The following is a 6,000-nucleotide window of genomic DNA, read 5'->3' on the forward strand; positions in this document are numbered from 1 at the left end:
AAACGAAAAGCTTGGTATACAACACAACAAACTCATGATAAAATACAAAAAAAATCGAACCTTTTGGCTTGAAATACCATCATACATGCCGAACCAAGCCGAAAATGAACATCAAACAACGTTTATGAACAAAAAGGTAGAAGCTTTTGCTTTGTTTTTGTGCTGCTATATAACAACAAACCACCCTAGAAAAATCCATTAGCTTCGTATACAAAACAACAAACTCATCATAAAATACAAAAAGGTCGAACCTTTTGGCCTGAAAAATCGAAAAGATTCGTATACAAAACCACAAACTCATGATAATATACAAAAAGGTCGGACCTTCTAGCTTGAAATACCATCGTACAGGTCGAGCCAAGCCGAAAACGAAAAACAAAAATGAGGAAGAAAGACAATGAAATGAAAAATGGAAACCATGGAGAGGAAATGCAAACGGGAGAGAATTCAGAGGTCACAATGGAAATGGAAATCGGAAAAATGCAAAGACATGAACACTGCAGAGCCAAGCCTAACTCGAAAAGACAAAACAATAACTGTAGCGTTGGTGGAAATGAAAAAATGAGGGAGGTAAGTGCACCGTACACACAAAACGACAAAAGCAATAAATGCAGTGTGAAAAGACATTTTCGGGCGGGAATTAGGAAGCCTGACATTGCGACACGTAAGCCCTGGCAATGCCACGTAGGCATTGTCAGGGCCTTGTTTGTATCATGATAGATGATATATCGACACATTAATATTTTGATGATCGAAAAAAAATTTTATTATTGCAATTTTAGCGCATCCTTGCTAATTTTCAAGTTGGATATTGATAAAAGAAAAATGGGTGTTTGGACCTGAAAATCTGCTTCCACCAGCAATTGTCTAGCTCCATCGTGTATCGTTATCGTCCCTTCGACCTTGCTTTTCTTTTTCTCCATTCGTCTCTCGTCTTTTGCCACATTTGGACCATCCTGTTTAACTAAAATAATAAAATATTAAAGTTAAATACTCCAATCTATGCAAAGCATATTATATTTTAAAAATATGCTACACGTAAGTCTAATTTTTAACTATACACTTGACAGAGTAAACTTATTTCTTCCTTGAATTTGACACTTACTAATATTTTAATATCTAAATTTAACAAATGAAAAATGATTTTCGAATTTTTATTTATCCACCACGTTAGTCTAGTTGTTAACTTATTTTTGACGAATCATTCTATGTTGTACATTAACTCATTAAGGACTTACATGCATGGTACATATGTAGTATATATGTTTCCCTATATTATTATTATTTTAGTTACTATTCTACAAACTATTAAGTTTAAAACTACATGTGAAAAGTAATGAATCCTATAATTCATTCCAAAATACATTCCAGCATCACACGAAGTCATTAAGGTAAGTTGGCCTAGTGCTTATTGTCATATCCTAATTTCGCCCGGGGACTATCGTTCCTTGATCTTTTGATCCTTGCTAGTCGACTTACATTGTTGAACGCCAAATACAATGCAAAGCAAGGAATCATTCGGTTTTTCAATCAGGAAGATTAAAGATACCCGAAAGGAGGGCAAAATGGTATTTTCCTTGTTTTTCCTAGGCCCCAGCTCGTCCAGGCCAGCATTTGGATCGCCTGGGCCACCAAATAACTTCAAGGCTAAGGGACTAGCTTGCCTGGGCGAGGTCACTGCTTTAGGGTTAAGTTTCAGCTTGCCTGGGAAAGTTGCAACTGCCCCAAGGTGGCCTTTTGCCTATAAATAGGCATCTCAGAGGTGTTTTAAATGGTTCCAAAGTTCAAAGGTGGAGGGAATTGAAAGAATTGAGAAAGAAGAGGAAACAAAGTCGAGGCGCTACCAAATCGCGACTGTGATCGTCTCCATGTCGTTTCTTGTTCGGTGTTCTTCACACTAGTCAATTACTTTTATTTTTAGGGATTGAATGTGATCTATGTACCCTTAGGGGTCCCTCTTATTATTATGTGCACATTCATCTTCTCCATCTATCATCGGTGATCTCGTTTTCTTTGTAAAATTTAATCTTAACCGATCACTAGTGTTGTAAAGTTGTCTCCAAAGAGATTGAAAGTTAATAAAAAAAATCAAGATAAAATCAATTCACAACCAAACTTCTTCAGTTTATCAAATATCACTTGAGATCGTTCCAAGGTCCAACGCCTTAACAATTCTCTCAGCTTTTCAAAATTTAAATCATTTCAAGGTCCGACGCCTTAAGTGACTCTTTGTTCGCAATTAAAATTAGTCTTTCAAAAGTATAAAACCAACTCAACACACAAGCTTTTAGACTTAAAGAACTACATAGGTCTGAATTCCTCATTGCACCTGAGGATATGTAGGAGCAAGGGCAACACCCTTGTCGACCTAAAAAAAAATATAAAAAGGGAAAAGAAAATAATTTTGAAGTCACGTTGTGGACACTCGATTAAAGGCTGTCATCCCTTGTGACGGGCACCTGGGGTTCTAAAACCTACCCCATGCATAAACAACTCCCGAACCCATATTTTCAAAATTCCCAGACCTCTTTTTGATTTTTCTAACGGTTTTCTTGAATAAACATTAGTGGCGACTCCCACGCGTTTTCTTTTAAGAAGACACCTTCTTTTATTTTCCTTCGTCGTCCTGTCGTGAGGTAGGTTACAACAGATGGCGACTCCACTAGGGATTAATTCCTTGTTAGAGAGTTAAGCTATTCGATCAGTGTGCAATGTTTTATCGTGACTTCTTCTTTATTTATGTTCCCTTTTTTCTATTATCTTTTGTTTTTGTCCATATTTGCATATAACATTTGCTATGCTATTATGTTTGGTGTGTGTCTGCCTATCTATTACATTCGTAGTTAAAAATATTTTTATTCTGTGCACACATGACACTTATACCTTTGCACACACATTGAGATATTAGGCCCTATACCTGAGTCTGTGTGAGCCATAGGGAGTGGAGGTCGATTTGTGGTCATGTTGGGTCTTCGACTCGCTTGATAACAGTGAAGCCTCATCTAGAGTTTTCCTCTTATGGTATGGCATTGTCGTTGGTAGTCCCTACCGCCACAATTTTGTTACCTAAGAGGGTGATATCTCTAGAAGCCTAAAGTTACGTGAAACCATATCCTTGGGAGTTGTCACTAGAAGTGGACTTTTGATCCTTTCCATTAGGTTCCTGAATTAAGGGCACAGAGCAAAATCACTCTGGCTTGCTCCTTGATCGCATCATGCATTTCTTCATGGCATCATAATGGACATATCATCTCGGCATTTATCATTTATCATACTCACGCATTGCATTTGCCTAAGTCATCGCATTATCATACATCTTCATCTAACATGTTTTTGTTTTGCCAATTGCATACATTCTATTTTCATCGTTCATATGTGATGTTCACTAATGCTTGATCCTGACACATAGTTGCTCATGCCTTGCATTTTCCTCACAAAAAAAAAAAACAAAAAAAAAACAAAAAGAGCAAAAAGAAAGTCACAATGAAGCATGAAAGTTTACACAACATTCTTAGTTACATGTGTTGGATACCATGATGATAGCTATAAACAAACCATGTTGGGATTATACACTTATTTCTCTTGAAGAATGATTGACAGTCACATAAACATGGTACCCAAAGGGGGAGAGAAATAGGGATTAAATCAAGAACTCACATAATTAAATAACTTAATTTCAAGTGAAGCATAAATTCAAAAACAAAGGGGGAGAATATGGAGAATTAAGTGAGTGATCGACTAGGAAAAAGAATGTGTATGTGTTTCTTGATTTCAGGGTTGTCATCATAAAAAAAGGGGAGATTGTGGAAGCAATGCCTTCCAAGGTTATTTTGATGATGCCAAAGAATCAAGAGTTAAGCAAAGTTTCATGCAAAGATTCAAGAATCAAGTTTCAAGTTTCAAGAATCAAGAATCACCAAGATCAAGATTCAAGACTCAAGACTCAAGATTCAAGAATCAAGAGAAGACTCAATCAAGATAAGTATTAAAAAGTTTTTCAAAACATTGAGTAGCATATGAAGTTTTCACAAAATCATTACCAAAGAGTTTTACTCTCTAGTAATCGATTACCAGATTATCGTAATCGATTACCAGTGGTTTTAAAACGTTAAGATTTTCAAAATTCAAAATGAAGAGTCACATCTGTTGATGTGTAATCGATTACACCTTTATGGTAATCGATTATCAGTGACTGTTTTCGAAAAATTCATTTCCAAAAGTCATATTTCTTCAAGTGACTTGTTTCTGAAGATTCTTTCAAAAGTCATATCTTTTTAAGTGATTAGTTTTTAAAGGAATTTCCAAAAGTTACAAGTTTTGACTTGAGTCATCAAGAAACTATAAATATGTGACCTTGGCATGAAACAATTAAAATATTCATCTCCATCATTTCTTTCAATCATCTTTCAATATTTTCTTTCATCTCTTTCAACAGTTTTCCTGTTTCATCTTCTCTTCATCTTTCTAAAAGTTTTTGTTCAAAACTTTCTCTTCCAAGAAAAGTTCTTTGTTCAAAAACTTGTGCTATTCATCTTTTTCATCTTTTCTCCCTTTGCCAAAAAGAATTCGCCAAGGACTAACTGCCTGAATTCTTTTTGTGTCTCTCTTCTCTCTTTTCCAAAAGAACAAAGGACTAACTGCCTGAATTCTTTTGTGTCTCCCTTCTCCCTTGTCAAAGAATTCAAAACGACACAGTCTGAGAATTCTTTTGATTCTTCCCTTTCCCTTATACAAAAGTTTTCAAAGGACTAACCGCCTGAGAATTCTTTTGTATCCCCATTCACAAAGTATCAAAGGTTTAACCGCCTGAGATCTTTGTCTTAACACATTGGAGGGTACATCCTTTGTGGTACAAGTAGAGGGTACATCTACTTGGGTTGTTGACTGAGAACAAGAGAGGGTACATCTCTTGTGGATCAATTCTAGTGGAGGGTACATCCACTAGGTTCAAAGAGAACAAGGTAGAGTACATCCCTTGTGGATCTTTGCTTGTAAAAGGATTTTTACATGGTTGAAAGAAATCTCAAGGACCGCATGCCGCTTGGGGACTGGATGTAGGCACGGGTTATTGCCAAACTAGTATAAAAACTCTTGTGTGTTTGTCTTCTTCTTCCCTACTCTTTTACTTTCCGTTGTACATTTTAATTTCCGCTTTTACTTTTGGTTAGGTTTCTCTTCTACTCCTTATTCTCTTAACAACGTAAGTAAAAGCCTTAGAAGAGTAAATTTTTAATTAGTAAAGGTTTAGGAATAATTAATTCAACCCCTCCTTCTTAATTATTCTGAGGCCACTCAATCCAACAAGGTTGAACTTCAACAAATTTACTTATAATTCCCTCCCGAGTACTTTCCTTGGCCAAGGTTAAAATTAATCAAATTATTTAACTAGAAGACTTGTGATTACTTAAAGTTATGATGCAACTACAATTATTAAGGATACACAGTTAGTGTTAAACATTTGTTGCGCTTTGGCTAAACTTATGCAAATTCTCTTTATCACTTCTCCATCGAATACATGGCTTAGTCGAGGTTGAACTCTGAAGACTCATTAATCAGCTAAAAATATAATTTGATTGAGTTTATTAAAGATATCGATTAAATTTAGACTTGTCTAGTTTCATTCATATCATTTTTCCACTAAGTACACATTTGGCCGAACACAAAAGTAAATCAGATATTATCGATGAATCAATATTTATTAAAGAAATTTCATTGATAAATAAGTCGAGAATCGACAATTACAAAGAGAAACCAAAAATCGGCATATACAAAAAAAAAGCTCAAAGACCAGCATTATAAAAAATCATAACCAAAACATAGAGAACCTTGTCCCTAGGCTCTACATTTTTTGCATCCTCCGTATCCTCAACATGTGCCTCTTCGATGTGGATCGTCGATCTCGAGGGTAAAGAGGCAACCTCATCCTATAGGATGTCATCAATAAGCACTAACTCCCCTTCATGCACATCTTTGTTGATGTGAAGATGCTAGGGTCTGAGA

The sequence above is a fragment of the Glycine max genome, chromosome 7 (assembly GCF_000004515.6).
Source record: "Glycine max cultivar Williams 82 chromosome 7, Glycine_max_v4.0, whole genome shotgun sequence".
Taxonomy (NCBI): Eukaryota; Viridiplantae; Streptophyta; class Magnoliopsida; order Fabales; family Fabaceae; genus Glycine; species Glycine max.